Source organism: Anser cygnoides, chromosome 10 (assembly GCF_040182565.1).
Source record: "Anser cygnoides isolate HZ-2024a breed goose chromosome 10, Taihu_goose_T2T_genome, whole genome shotgun sequence".
In the NCBI taxonomy this organism is placed as follows: domain Eukaryota; kingdom Metazoa; phylum Chordata; class Aves; order Anseriformes; family Anatidae; genus Anser; species Anser cygnoides.
Genome location: NC_089882.1, coordinates 18,529,711 through 18,544,514, shown reverse-complemented (window position 1 = coordinate 18,544,514; position 14,804 = coordinate 18,529,711). Strand labels below are relative to the sequence as shown.

General features: G+C 54.7%; 1 protein-coding gene across 3 annotated transcripts in view; it reads right to left on the bottom strand.

The window, feature by feature from the left end:
• Positions 1 to 14,804, bottom strand: part of DAG1 (dystroglycan 1) — a 43,662-nt gene that overhangs the window by 24,139 nt on the left and 4,719 nt on the right. Inside the window, exon 1 of one of the 3 annotated variants that reach the window (XM_013200851.3) lies at positions 13,126 to 13,144. The exons of 1 other annotated variant lie outside the window; for it this stretch is intronic. The gene's annotated coding sequence lies outside the window, so the exon portion shown is untranslated. Of the gene's footprint in view, positions 1 to 4,624; positions 5,126 to 13,125; positions 13,145 to 14,804 lie in introns of those variants that run through there. One more of the 3 variants, XM_048054388.2, reaches the window with a different exon arrangement.

Here is a 14,804-nt window from a genome sequence, read left to right as displayed (position 1 = left end):
AAAGGCCAAAGGGCTGAAAAAACCTGCTTGCCAGAGGAAAGCGTGGTTTTAAATCTATTTCTGACAAATTTCAGCTTAAATCAAGTCCAAGCTTTCATTTGGCAGCACACACGCTTAGCGTGCTGTTCTGGAGAGCCCCGAGTTCTCCTGCTGGCAGCGAGAGCCCGATGGATACCTGACAAAGCAGGAGCACACCGACGTGCCCAGCCCCAGACAAGCTGTTTAAACCAGGGACCCAAGGTGAAGGCAGAGCGCTTGCAGGAAAAAGCGGAGGCAGAGACAGCAGCAGCAAGAACAAGAAAAGGAAAGCAAATGTTTTTTCTCCCATACGGAGCCAGAGTCCTCACGGAGCAGGAGATCCGCAGCAGTTAACTCGTTAGCTCTGCACCTGACACCAGGCTGCCAGGTTTTGCCACTGCAGAAAATCCCGTCGTTTCTCCCTGCAGCCCAGATCTATCTGGTATGGGTGGGAAATGAGACTTGCATGTTTTTGAGAAGAAACGAACTGTGCTGTATTTCAAATTGCATTTGTCTTATCTTGAGTTGCGACTGCAGCTTCTGTTCGGACCCCCAAGGACGGCAGCTCCCCGTGTGACATGCCAGCTGGCTGCACGGGACCCCAGCACGGGCTCAGGTCAGCACGAGGATGGGAAGAGGGCAACAGAGAGGGCAACGGCTGTGTCCTCGTCCTGACTCGAGCAGATTAAAACATGGATTTAAGATGTGGAGAGAAAAAAAATGGAATGAGACAACCGGACAGATCGTGTGCTGCCTTCTTTCCCAGCGTAAAGCATCCAAGTGAACCACAGGGTAACTCACCTGCTCAGGCTGCAGGAATCCCAGGAATGGGGGCAAAGTCATTAAAGCACCAATGTTTGCCCTGGGAAAACAGAGTTGGATGCCATTCTGAGGAAACGAGAATTAAACCTGCACTCACCTGTGTTTTCACCAGCTCGTGCCTCTGCAAGCCAAGCACTGTCTTTTCTGGCTCACCATATGAGCTTTAGATACCCCAAAACCCCTGTGCCCTCCATGCCTGCGTTCCTCAGCCATGTCAGGCACACCGAAACTCTCAATCCTTTGCAAAGGCAGTGCCTCTGTGCCCTGCCTCCAGCCCTTTGAGCAGAGCCCTTCCCCAGGCTGAGGGACCCCACAGCACCCCTGAGAGCACCTAGAGCAAATGCGTTTCTCCTTAACCTCCCTGTGCCTTTTCTTCTGAACGCACACGCATCCCCCGCCCCGAGTCTATCTCAGTTTAATTCTGCCCAGCGCTCACCTGATCTTCATTACGAAAATGATGCCCAAATCCCAGTAATTAGCTTAAGAGGGCATCCTGTCCGCAGCACACCGCACACCGTGCGCCCTCCTCCTCACTGCTCACACATCGCCGTTCCTACGGCTTACAACTACGCAAAGCTGAAAAACTTTCTAGAAAAACTCGATGTCTCATTGCTGTCACACGGCATAGGTAAACATAAACAGTTTAGAGAACATAAGGGCGGCATGAAGAGAGATGCTCAAGCACCACAGGAAAAAACGCAGCCTTGGAGTTGCCGAGAGGCTGTTAAGCTCTGAAGGTGCGTGCAGCTTGCCTTCATTTTATAATGCTGCAGCAGATGCGGGGAAACAATTAAACTGCTTATCACAGTGTGGCCCATTCAGCTTCCAGAGCAGAGAGCAATTCCAATCCCCAGGTGGCAAACACAGCAATTAGGTACTCAATTACCTGCACCAAAGCTTCTCTTTGCTTATGTTATCTCACTTCAATGGTTATATAGCACTTCCTTGCTTGCTGTCGCAAAAAGACTGAGGGTTCAGGGAAGACCTGTAAGGTCCCAGGAGATCTGGTCAGTCCTGCAGGACCACGCCGTGCCACGTGGAAGTTCTGACTTCCCAGTCATTCAGCGTGACTGGTTGCAAAGCCTGGTCACAACTTCTATTTCTTCACCTGGAAGGAGTAGACTCAGCAAAATAACCAAAATTAAGTTGTTTTTTTTTTTTTTTTTTTTTTTTTAATAGGGCAGCCAGAATGAGCCTCCAGCTTCCCAAAAGCCCACCTCCAAAGAGGAAATCAGGACTGGTACTTGAGCTTTTTCTGGGTTTAATACAGAAAAATGTGTTTTTAGCAGCTTAGTCCACATTTTAAAAGCAGAGAAAGTGACCCAGTTTACGAGCTGTGGTCCCCATGCACTCCTGCCCCTGACCAGGGCAGGGGACCACTGTGCTCTGCCTGCACCGCAGCCGCCACCGGCCCGGACAGGACTCCCTGACCGACAGCGTGAGGGTTTTGGGTAAGGCAGGAGGTGGTTTCCAACACGGCAGCTCATTCCCCAGCCTCCCCAAAGCACGTTCTCCCAGCTCCGCAGCCCCTTTCTGCCGGACAGGCCGGACCCCCCGCTCACCTACCTGGTGCTCCCCAAAGAGAGGCACACAACAGAGCAGGAAAACGCTACAGCAGTTAGTAAGCAGCTGCAGAGAGAGGTGTGCTATAAAGACTAAGAAAGATGCAGTTTTGGGACTTCTCGTATATAACTCAAGCTCACTTGCCCTCCAAAGGCCTCCACCACCCTATTGCAGCAAAGTGCAGAGCAAGCAAAACCACATTACCGAAGAGCCCTGCGCGCACACACAAAAGAGGAAAAGGTTTGTGACAGATAGCAGCAGAGCCTCCCACAGCGGGGCAGCAGCGGAAGACAGACTGCCCCTCACTGCCTCAAAACCTCATGACAACCAAGAAGTTTGCTCATTACTGTAGGCTGAGCCTGAAACCACCCTCTCCCCAATCCCTGCAGCGATGCATGATGTTGCTGCAGGTAACGCAAACGGTCCTTAACACATCGAGGTTGCAAATAATGAATTGGAAATCAGAATACCTGAGTTAAGGCTGCCTTGGGGCTGGTCACAGCAAGCACCACAGTGCTCTGCCGTTTCCAGCTTCCTCTCCTCTCTCTGTTGGAGGCAGAAGTTCCTCACCATAAGCAAGCCGACACTGCAGGAGACAGGACCCTGCTCCTGGTCCCCACCTCGGCCATCGCCCAGTGGATAGTATCTTAAAGTCCAAAGAGTGCTGGGAGGCATTCAGATGCCTGCATCTTGATAAGATAGGGGCGGTTTTTGCTGGGATAGCCTCATCCCTTGCAACAGAAGGGCAGCCCCACTGCAGAGCCGGGGGCACAAGCATGCTCAATGCCAGCAGTTAAGGTTGCCTTGTTTCTCAAACACTCACGGCTTAAGGCACTTCTCCCTTTAATTCCTGGAAATGGCTGAGCTGTTGGTGTTGAAAACCTGAAAACAAGCCTGGGGCAGACACACAGCATGGGAAATTCCAGTGCTAGCAATTAAGTTCAAGAGTTAAATGCAACTCAAGCGCCAGGCAACCTCTGCAGCAGGTGGTTTGACCAGCACCACTTGCTGCTTTCCTGTTGAGGAAAAGCTACTGCAGCTGCTAAAGCAAGCTGCCCCTTGCAAAAGCATAGCCCAGAGCCTTTGCAGCAACGCCCAGAGTTTTAGATCGATTCCAGATCAAACAAATATAATTTGGGGAATTCCTGAGATAAGGAGCTCAGGCCAAGTCACAGCAGATTCCCAGTTGCAAAGGGACTTTCGAGCAGCCTGGGTGCATACTCCCCAGTCACTGCCTCCGCGCCGTGCCCCTTCCCAAAGCCTTCCCCTGGCAGTCCCTCCTGGGAGCAGCTCCCGGGGAACCTTTCTCACCGTCTGACCCGCATCCAGCTGTGAGCCTGCCCAGCAGTCCCGCTGAGGTAGCGGTGCAAACGGCAGCGCTGCCCAAATTGCTGCCTTTGCTCCAGGAGCTGAAGTGCTTTAAAAACTGAATAGGACCTCCCAAATACACACCCTGCTTAGGCAAGGTGCTGCTATCTGAACAGAGTTTGGAGATGACATTTTGCTCTTAAAAAGTTACGTTTCCAAGGTCTTTATTCTGTGCCACAGTACTGACCTCCCCCTTATTCTCCCTGCTTTTATGTGGGAAAGCTATTTCTTCCTTACACTGCTCTTTCACAAAAACAAGAAACAATCTGAAGAAGAACTGATAAGGCCACTCAGGGCAGATGTGCCTTCATTTTTTAAACATATCAGCGATCTAAATCAGCAGCATTCCTATGAATCCCACAGAACCATCAGCTTTCAAGGATACCAAATCACTGAGACTGGGGATGGATGCAACAGCATTATCCAGGCAGGCTGAAGTAGCCCAGCAAACCACACAGGGAGTCACATAAGGAGAGGTCTAATCCCATCGCCTCCCAGTCTGTGGCTTATTCTGGGTTTTCCAAGAATCAAGGCACAGAAGCGGAGGGGATCCGACGCGCTCAGATAACACGCATTCTGACACAAGCACGTCAGCCAGAATGAAAGCTTAGAGGATGGGAAAAACATCCATAATGTCATTTGTGACAGCAGGTTTGTTCTGCTTGTAACACACACTGCCAGCACGCAGGGCAAAGCAGCTTAGAGATCAACAGATAAAGGCTTTTCACCATTCAGCCTGTTATTTCATGTAAATCAGGCTGTCCTGCTGCTGAAAGACATCTCCATATCAAGCGCAGGGTGCTCAGAAAGCAGGAGCAGCAACTGCAGGGAAACAAGTTCAGAAAGTACTCACGCTGTGCCCGAATCCCTTCGGAGCACCCCGGGAGGTGCTGCCCTCTCTACCAGTGCAGTCTTGCAGCCTGGAGCTGCAGCGATCTTCTCACTTGCCAACACAGGTAACCCCCTGGAAGCATCACCGCCTCAAAATAGGTTTTTTTTTTTTTTTTTGTCCACAGAAACAACTCCAGGCTCCTCAGAGGGATGAAGCCGCGTTTTGAAGAGCAACAGTGCAGCAAATTCAATTAACTCCTCGAGCCAGCCTTCTACTTCGGTGACGTGGCAGCACGATCCCACGCGGCCCGTCCCCAGGACGGGGCACGTTATCTACGAGGCGTGCTGCTGCCACCTCGCCGCGTGCTCCCGGGGGTCCCAGCCCCGGCAGGGAGTCCCGCTGGGCTGGGACAGCGCAGAGCACACCGTGCCCCAGCAAAAACCCCACAGCTGCCCCCAGCAAAGGCCGGAGGGGTTGGTATGGCCCCGGCTGGAGGCAAACAGTAGCTCTTTAGAGGAATGAGCCGCTCTGTCAGTCCGTTGTGATTGATAAGTACATCTGCCAGTCCCCACCTGCTGTTCGCATTCCTGGCATTTCTTTCTGCAGCATTTTCTCTCTGAGGAGGGACCTGCTGCTTATCAACTGCTGCAGAGGAGATTTAAAGGAAGAGAAACAGGCCCCGGCTTCAACAAAACCAAGAGATTGCGGGCCCTGAGCGTGCCAAAGAGTTTTTCTTGTATCAGATGGAAAAACCTGCTGAAGGGTTGGCTCAGAGAGCCCCCGCAGGTCCCCGCGGCCAGCTGGCAGTGCAGGCAGGGGAGCCGGGCGCTCCCCTCAGGTCACTCCTGCTGCTGCCAAGCGCTGCCAGACGAAGCAGGGGGGGCCAGGGAAGTCTCTCCCCCCTCCAGCCACTCACCCCAAAGTCATTTTCCGTCCTGGCCAAGCACTGCCCGGCACAAAGGGGTGCCGAGCGTGAGGCCGTGCCAGCCCGGTGGAAAGGGCGAAGGCTTCGCGGCGCGGCCCGAGGCAGAGCACTGACGGGCAGGGACAGCCGGAGGGTGGGGGCGGCTGCGGGGCCGCGGCCAGGCCAAGGAATCACCTCACAGGCATCCCGGGGTTGGAAGGGGCAGGAGTCCCGTTCTGGTTTTCAGCCCCGGACACAGGCTGGAAGTTTCTCCTTCCCTGCACCTCCGCTTTAACCCAGCCCGGTGGCTGAGGGTACCTCGGCTGCCAAGCCGCGACACAGAGGGGGACGGGAGCCTGCTTGTTCCCAGGGGAGGAAAAGCAGCTCCAAACGGCACAGCAAACCAACCGAGCATCTCACAGCTCTCCTAGGTGTCCGAAATCCGACCTCCCCATCAAACTTGATCAGAATTAGCTGTTAGGATCACGAAGACTGCAGCGCATGCCCCTGCTGAAGGCGGACCAGCCCGGCACCGCCTTGTTTTTGTGGCGGGGCCTTCAGACACCAGAGGGAAGGCGACATGAGCTCTGAGGCGTCCCAGGCTCAAACAGACGGCCCCCAGTCAGCCCCCCGTCTCCCAAGCAGTCCCCAGGCGCTCTCTGGCCACGGTTCCTCACATTTACCAGGTTTGCTCCCACGGAAGAGCCACAGTCAGCCTCTGTGGAGGGGTGGAAGCTAGGCCAGGCGAGCAGCATACGACGAGCTGCCTAACGGGGGCAGCTGTCCTCCAGGTTTATGGCCCTTGGAGGAAATTTAAACAGGAACTTTCTGTAAATTAACTGTCCATAAAATGAGCTTGTTTTCTCAATGCACCAGAAGGTCGGGAAAGGGCTGCTCAGCCTCACAGCCCCGGGACGCAGAAGGCAGCCTCTGAAGGCGCCGTTTTTCCTTCCAAAGCACCAGAATACGGATTCAGCCGGCGCAGTAGCGAGCTGGGGAAGGCATACTCAAAGCAGTCAAAGTCATTCTCCATTCACAGCAAACTAATAACTTGTTTTTCCCCTAAAATCCCCCGTGCAATCCAGATGTCTAAGTAGCCTTTGTCCCGGCAAGTAAAATACACGATGGCCTCAGAAAGTCATCCCCAGCTCTATTCACCCACGTCTTCGCGAGGCCGTTTATTCTGCCGGAGTAACACACACATTGATTTCAGCTCCCTCCAGGTCTGGAAACTGCAAGCGGTAAGGTGGTTATGGAAACTTTCCCCCAGCCTTTCGGGCTTCCTTTTCCTGTTGATAAAAATGCACTTGACAGGTTCCCAGTTTGGGAGGAAACCAGGAAAGGAGCATGGGGAAAGCGGGCTGAGGTCAATGCAGCAAACCTGGGAAACACTGCAGGGAAAAAGCTTTCTGAAAAACCTATGGAAAAATTTTGGAAGAGTCAAAAATAGAGTTTGGGAAATTCACCCTGTCCAGCAGCACAGCTCTTCCACGGATATTTTAAGCATTACTACAGTTGCATTTCAGTCCCTGGGTATATTTTCTATAAATAAGTATTTTAAGTCACTTTGTTTCAAAATTTATTATATTAGGCAACTGCATTGCAATGCTTCACGTTTTAGACCTGTGGACTGCCCCTGCCAAATTTGCTCCTGATTTTTAAAGCTGTGCTGTGTTACTTAGGTTATTACATAGGCTCACCTCTTTTTTTTTTCCCCCAGGTGCTTGTCTAAAAACATTTATTATGCATTGTAACATTAGGACTCCACTGATACATCAAGCCTGAGTTCTGTGGATTAACACATCCTCCTTCACAAAGCAACAACACGGTTTTATTTTCAACTCATCTTTTTCCTTTTACAGGCTGGTAAGCAAAAGCAAATACCCCAGTACCTGCATGCAGAGTAACCCTCTCCAGAACTAGGTATTCCTCCCGTTGACGAAGCCGGAGAACACACAACCAGCAGCACAAGTACCGCACCGCAGACATGACAAACTTCCTCTGACGTCTCTTCTCCTCCAAAGACACGGCGAAGCTGTATACAGCAGGAAAAATGCACTGCCCTGCATCCTGACCTGTGTGCCCCGCCTGCAGATAGGGAGCTGGGAGGGGAAACGTGCTTCCCTGCCCCTCCAGCAAGCCACTGCCACGGGCTTGCATAAATGCAGGCGTAGAGCTGCACACCTGGTGCACCGTGTCCATGTGGACCCCAAGCCCCCTGTCCCACGGGAGAACCCAGGGTGCTGCGAGCACTGGGGAGCAGCTCACAAGGCCACCCCTTTGTGTCCAGACTCTGTCCTGTGAGCTCTCATCCCCTTCAGGACACCAACAAAACACAGCTTAACCTTCAGAGCGTGGACGCCCACAGATGCTTTACAGCACACAAATATTAATATTTGCAAATAAGTCCAGGCTCGCTTAATCCAAAACACACGCAGCAGACACGTCTCTGGCCAAGCATGTGCTTTCTTCGGAGGCCGGACCAGACACTCCGAGCCCAGTCCTTTACCTGCTTTTGAAAGCCACATTCAAGCCAACTGAACAGAAACGAACCAAGCTGAAAGAGCAGTCCTCAACACAAGAACTCCTGCTCTCCCCTGCTTGCTCCCGAAAGGGGAGAAAACACCCCCAAGGTACTGAATTCACCTCCAGGAGTCTGCCGAGGGGATGCAGAGGGCATGCCCACGGTCAAATACGTTCAATATGCCCCGCCAACTGTCATCTACACCAGGAGCCACGCTCAGAGACCAAGGCACATCAGCTTGTTTCGGCAGCACCGCAAGCACGAGGAGGCAAAGCCAATGTGGGGTGAGCTGTCTTCGGTGCAGGGCACCCAGCGGCCAGGGCAGGGGACCAGCGAGGGCACCTGTAGGGAGCGACCGGAGCTGCAACGTGGCACTGCAACGGGACTGCCCCAGGGGCACAGCAACGCCAGCTTTGGGTACGGAGGCAGCAGAGCCGAAAACGAAGAGCAAGCAGCGGTAAGGTGCTGTTATCTGGGAGCCCGGGGAGAGCAAGGAAGGGTCAGGGCAGTGGAAAGGTTGCTCCCCGCGGGAGCTGCCACCCGCTGCGTGTCGGGGCAGCGTGCCGTGGGACGGCAGGCCGGGACAGACGAGCACCCCGGCACGGCGAAGGGACCACCATCCACAACTGCCAGCTGTACGTGCCACCACGGCGTGAGCACACCGTGCTTTTAATAGCTTCCAGCACCGAGCCGGGCTCAGGAGCTTAAAGCTTGAAGAGCAGCGCGTGAGGCACGCCTGCAGTCGGAGGGACTGTCCTCACCAACGCCAGGGAGCAGGGACCGGGACCAAGAGCGGGACCAACCTAAATCCTCCCTGTCAGCCTCGGGGGCCGAGAGCGCCAGGTCATCCCGTTTTCCTGGGATTTCCAGAGTTTAAGTTTGTTTTCTGATCAGAGAGTAACAGTAGGAGACTATAAAAAAGCAATGCACTGGCCTGAGTGGCTCCAGAGGCTAAAATAAACACGCTGAGCCCTGTTTGTGATAGAGTAAAAATAGCTCGTTTCTCATCCCTTCCCAGGACCTCTGCCTTGCATGCAAAAGCTCCGCAGGTTAACCAGAAAAATACCTTAACTGTAAATGTCAGCGGATGAGGAGGGAATGTTTCAATTTGAGCTCTGTGCCATTTCTGCAGGAATTCAGAAAGGTGGCGAGCGGACAGCACCTGCGAAGCTCCTCTTGTGCACAGGGCTGGAGGCCACACGGCGCCGATTCCCTTTAATAGAAACTCCCATCCTTCTAAAAAAAACTCATTGGAATTACATCTTGTGCTCTTTCTTGGCTGAATACTTTTTAAATGACACTTACTCCAAAGAGCATTAGCTACCAAATCTAGCGCTGAGCTGTGCTGCAGTCGTGACGGGCTCTGGAAAGCAGCGCGAGCGCAACGAACTGTGCTCCAAAAGGGACCACGGCAGCTCTGGCTCTCCCAAAGCAGCATTGCTTCCTACCAACCTCTGCTAAATTCACTTTTTTTCCAGGGCCTAAACGCACCCTTTGGCACCCGCACTGCCCAGCCCTTGGGAGAGGAGTGACCCAGGGCCACGCCGCGGGGAAGCCACCACGAAGCTGGCTTTGGTTGTCACCTCCTTTTCCCAATGAGGGAACAGCCAGACCCACGAGCTTAACTGACGTGGGGCTGAAAAAGGACCGCAGGAGAATCCACGACAGGGTGCTGAACGTGTCCCCCGTGGGAAATCCCCCGGGGGTGGCTCTGAGCACCGCAGCAGGGTCAGCGGCCCCGCTGCTGCCCGTGCATCCGGCTCCCAGCACCACCGAATTCCCAGCTCCGCTCCTGAAACGCGGGCTCAAACGGCGGCAACATAAATGCAGCAGCAATTTAGGGCTTTGGGTGAGACACGGCGGCATCTCCAAAGGTTTCTTAGCACAGCCGTGCTCATTTTAAGTGACAGGGACAAGAAAAACAGATTTGCTAGCTAAACAGACATTCAGTGTAGCTGGTCATATGAAAAGCTCAACGCTTACTTCAGTTTACATTCTTAAACGCGGCCACATCACATTCAAATCCAGCACTTAGCAAGGTCAGTTACAGCGGTCCTCAGCGTTTCACCTGCTCGATTAAGGCAAATCTTGCAGAAAGCACGCTGTCTGCAGCCAAAGACTTCAAGGGATGGCACGGCCACAGCCTCTCCCCACCTACCTCTTCCAGCTGTGAAGCACCTTAGCAAATAATCGAGACAAAAAAAGCGCACTGTTCCCAGGTTTTAATTTGCCTGGCTTCCTCCTCCTCTGGCTTTCACAGACCTTCATACTTCATGGCCGGAAACAGCTCAGAGAACAAGGAGAGCTGCCTGCCGCTCACCAGCTCTCCCGTCCCACCTGCCTGCACACACTCACTGCAGTCACCTCAGCCAGACGCTTCACAGTATAAACCACAGCTTCTTACTCATGTTAATATTTTGTGCTACCTGCTACATAAGGAGGAGGAAGTTCTTCGCTCAGAGGGCGGTGAGGCCCTGGCCCAGGCTGCCCAGGGGAGCTGTGGCTGCCCCATCCCCAGCAGAGCCCAAGGCCAGGCTGGGTGGGGCTGGGGGCAGCCTGGGCTGGTGGGGGGGTCCCTGCCCATGGCAGGGGGTTGGAGTTAGATGGGCTTTAAGGTCCCTGCCAACCCAAACCACTCTGCAATTCTATGATAAACGCTGCTACTCTTAAAGTGGACTCCTCTTCTGTCCCCTGCTCCTTACCTGCCATCACTTCTTGTTCTTTTTCACTTAACAGGGTGCAGATCCCAGAAAAAAATGTCTCCTGATCCAGCGGCAAGTGGCTTAGCAGCCCGCCCCCCCGAGAAAAGCACCAGGTACTGCGATGGGTGAACCGCCTCCCCCCACCCACGCAACCCAGGCCGGCAGCTACCACCTCCACAGGAAGCCCACCACCCCACGCACACAGCGCTGCGGTGCTCTCGCCTCTGGCGCAACGGGGCGCGATGCATCCCGCTTCCTTCCTGCTCCAGCCCACTTTTCCTCCTATTCAATGGCCCGCAAAGATTTTGGCAGCTCGTGCAACCAGGGCCCAGCACGATGCTCCAGCAGCTCTGTGGGTCTCCTCTGGTGGCAGGGATCCTCACAGACGCCTGGAAACTGAAGGCTTGGTAGGAAAGAGTTCGCTGTTCCTTCTCCCCAACTCTTCCAGGCAGGGCGGACATGCTTGAAGACCCAGCACCAGCACTACAGGCAGCTTTATGGCCGCTTGAAGCTGGTGTCACCTCCAGAAGAAGGATTTCCACCCCACTCCAACCCTCTCCCTGGCTTTGTGCTAGCACGCAAGCTAAAGCCACCCAGAGAATGGGACCAGGGCAATGGTACCTATCAGAGGAGCCCACCAAGAGCCCGGTTTCCACCTGGCCCCAGCTCTGCAAGCCCTGGGGTGTTCCCTCGCAGCAGCACGAGCAGAGGGCAGGACCCCTTACACCTGCGGTGCCGAGTTCGGGCCCTGTAAAAATCGTGCCGTGCAAGGTTACCGCACACTGCTGCCAAGGAAAACCCACCCAACTCCAACAGATAAAAGGAAAAAGAAATAAAAGCTGGTTTCAGCTGGACACCTGCCATTTATTTCCTGCTGTTGTCTCCCACGGGCAGCCGTGTCCCAGCAGCACGGAGCCATCCACAGCGGGCACGAGTCCCCGGCAGGATCCATCCCACCCCAACCGGCTGCCCGAGCTCCCCTGGGCACGCAGGCAAACGACCTGCCACAGGTCTCTGCTCAGCCACCAAGCTACTTTGAAAGACATCTAAAAAATACACGAGATGCTTTTTGCACGTGGCTTTTCTACGCAAGGGACTGCTCTAGAGCCTGCCGCCAGCACACGGAAGGAGCAGCACGCCAGGGGACCAGCCCCAGCTAGGAGCTGAAGTGACGTGCGTGCAGCCTGCTGACCATGCCACCGACCTGCCTCTGCGCCACCTCCAGCCGGCCACATGCACCCAGGGGAGTTCAGATGCCTTCTCCTCCCCACAAAGCCCACGGGAAGACACGGGGACCTTCGGCTCTGCTGACACAGGGCATTCCTTCCCATGGAGGAGAGACAAGGTAAAGGCAAGCAGCTGTCCTGCTCACAAGGACTGCAGACTGCTCAGCTGGCTGCCATCACAGGGCCCAGGCAGGACAGGGGCCACCAGTTATTCTAGCTGATCCTCGTGACCGTCTCTTTAGGGAGATGAACACCTTCAAGCTTCCCGAAGCAATGACTTCTGCAGCAGCCACCAAACCTCCTCCTCCCCTCCCAGCGGGGAACTGGGCAGCTCCTGCACTCTGTCAATGTGAAGCTGGGACCAGCGTGCTCATAAACCTCCGCTCACACGTGGCTTTGCTTTGAAGGGGAGCACGCACCGAAATGCTGGGACACCAGCAGGAGTCCACTGGTGGATCGGGTCGGGCTACAGAGCTGAGCCTTCCGCTGATACCAAGGGTGGCTTTCACTCGCTGGGACCCGGCCACCTTGCCACGCGCCCAAGCGGCTCCAAGCTCCACGCATCCTCTTCCATTCAGCATTAACCTAGAGCTTCGGTCCCAAACCGACAGCGCGAGGTGTCAGCCCCGCGTGGCAGAGTCACCATCATCTTAAGCAGCTACTTAAGTACAATTCCACCCCAGAACACTGACGTAGGGGCTTCGGCTAAGCCAACCCGAATCCCTATACACAACCAGAAGACAGGACTGGAGCACACAAAGCGCTCTTCCCAGGCTCTCGGCTGGAGCAAGCACGCCGCGCGCTGTACGGGTCCGAAAGGCACTCACAAGGAGGAACCCTGCACTTACCCTTGCCCCCCTGCGAGCTCCCTCACGCCGGTGGCAGGCTGCTTCTCCGGCAGGAGCTAAGCTCACCAATTCACCACAAAGCACACCGGTACCAACAGCCGAGACATAAAGGGGAGAGGGCAGAGCTGTCCCTGCTTGCGGCATCTTGAGCTTACCTCAGCCTCAGGAAAATCAAGCCCAAAATCTCACTGCCTGCTCCGTCCTGCTTTTCTTTACCAAGCAGGGGAGAAGCCGCACCAAGTGGTCCCCTGAAGCACCCTATCGTCCGTGGTTTTCAACAGACTACAAGGAATCCGCAAAAGGTGCAAAAAGGCTTACCTACGCTCGGGACTCGGCTCGCTGCACATCCACGCACCGCCAGGGGAGGCTTTAGGAGTCAGGACTCAGGGAAGAGAGCAGGGCTGGAGGATGTCGAGCTCGGTCACGCCAGGGCAAAGCACACAGCGCCAGCACGCCGGTCTGCAGGAAACAGCTTCTTCCTGTGACGGCAGGACAGCACCGCAGCCGCTCTCCCTGGGGAAGCCTCCAGCCCACAGACGGACAGCCGCCGAGCAAGGCCTGTCCCAGCCGCGTGGGCAGGCCACGTCCTGGCTCCGACGCCGCCGGGTCCCACCGCGTGCGCCCGACCCCGCGACCAGCACCCTGCGGGCACGTTCAGCTCGCACGCCGTGCTCTGCAGAGCACAGCAGGGAGAAGGAAGAGGAGGGTTAGGATTCCGGTTTCCAGCACTTAGGGGTGTGCTGTACTACGGTACCGGCAGCGGGACACTGGTTGGAGAGGCAGGTGGTTACTGAACCATACCACGGGCCTGTGATGCCGCTTCTCGACACCAGGAACCCGACCACCCCCGATCCAGGCTTTTAAGCAAACCTTCTCACGCCTCGACTAGCCGTGACAATCACGAGTACTTCACTCGGCCACGTTAAGCAGACAGGATCACACAGAACTTTTATCCCAGCTTATCACCAGTACAACGCGCAGCACTGCCGCTGCCTTCTCCAACGCTTTAAGACCACAATACACAAGCTTACATCTTTGCCAGTAACAGCTGAATCCCTTCTTCGTGTTAGCTTTGATTACCAAGTTTTCGTAGGGCTCTGAAGTCCTATTCTTATGCTTTTCTTACAAGCAGTTTACTAACAAGGGTTCGTGGGGTTCCGCACGCAGCACCGTTACAACACGTTGCTTTGGCTTCCTCTGGACTTTTCTGAAGGGGATTTGTTATTCAGCAATTGTTACTCCCGCAAGATCAAACTTCTTATTTCTCTCAAGTCCGAACTCTAACTGATATTCAAACAGGATTTTATTCATAGACACGATAAAGTGTTTGCTGAAGGAGCAGCCAGCACAAGGCTGCTGGCGCAGGGGCGAACACAAAGCCTGGGCTTCACGGAGACCATCAGAAGCGTTAAATTCCCCCCCACTGCGTACGAAGTTCCGAATTTTGGCCAAGCAGGTCCTCGTTCTGGAGGAATGGAGCTCACAGCGTGCAAACATGCAGTGCTTTGTGTTAGATTACAAGAGATCGTTGGTCCAAGCCGCTTCTGGCAACTTCTGTATCACTGCCCCCAACAAACAAATTAGTGCCAAGCCTGGAGAACCCCTGATCTGACCTCCACGCAGATCTACAGCGTCTGCTACCCTGTTCCTGATGCTTTATTCCACAGGCGAAGGACAGATCTGCGTTGTGGCCACACTCCACAGCTCCCGGGACCACTGACGTGCCCTGCTCACAGGCACTACGGGGCAGGGGCTGAAATGAACTAAATGGGAGAACTAATGAAACCAGTGACTAGCCGAGCCTGTTACGTTCAGTCGTTACCAGCGTTGCTGGAATTACACCCTTCAGCATGTCATGGAGCAGGCACGGCTGCGCAGCGTGCGGGAGAAGGGAAGGATGCTGAAGTCCTGGTATTTTTCTGCCTTCTGGCTCACGATGCCTCCCTGCCCCGCACCTGGGAGCCAGCTTCCTGGAGGAATCCCAAGAGCCACAGCAC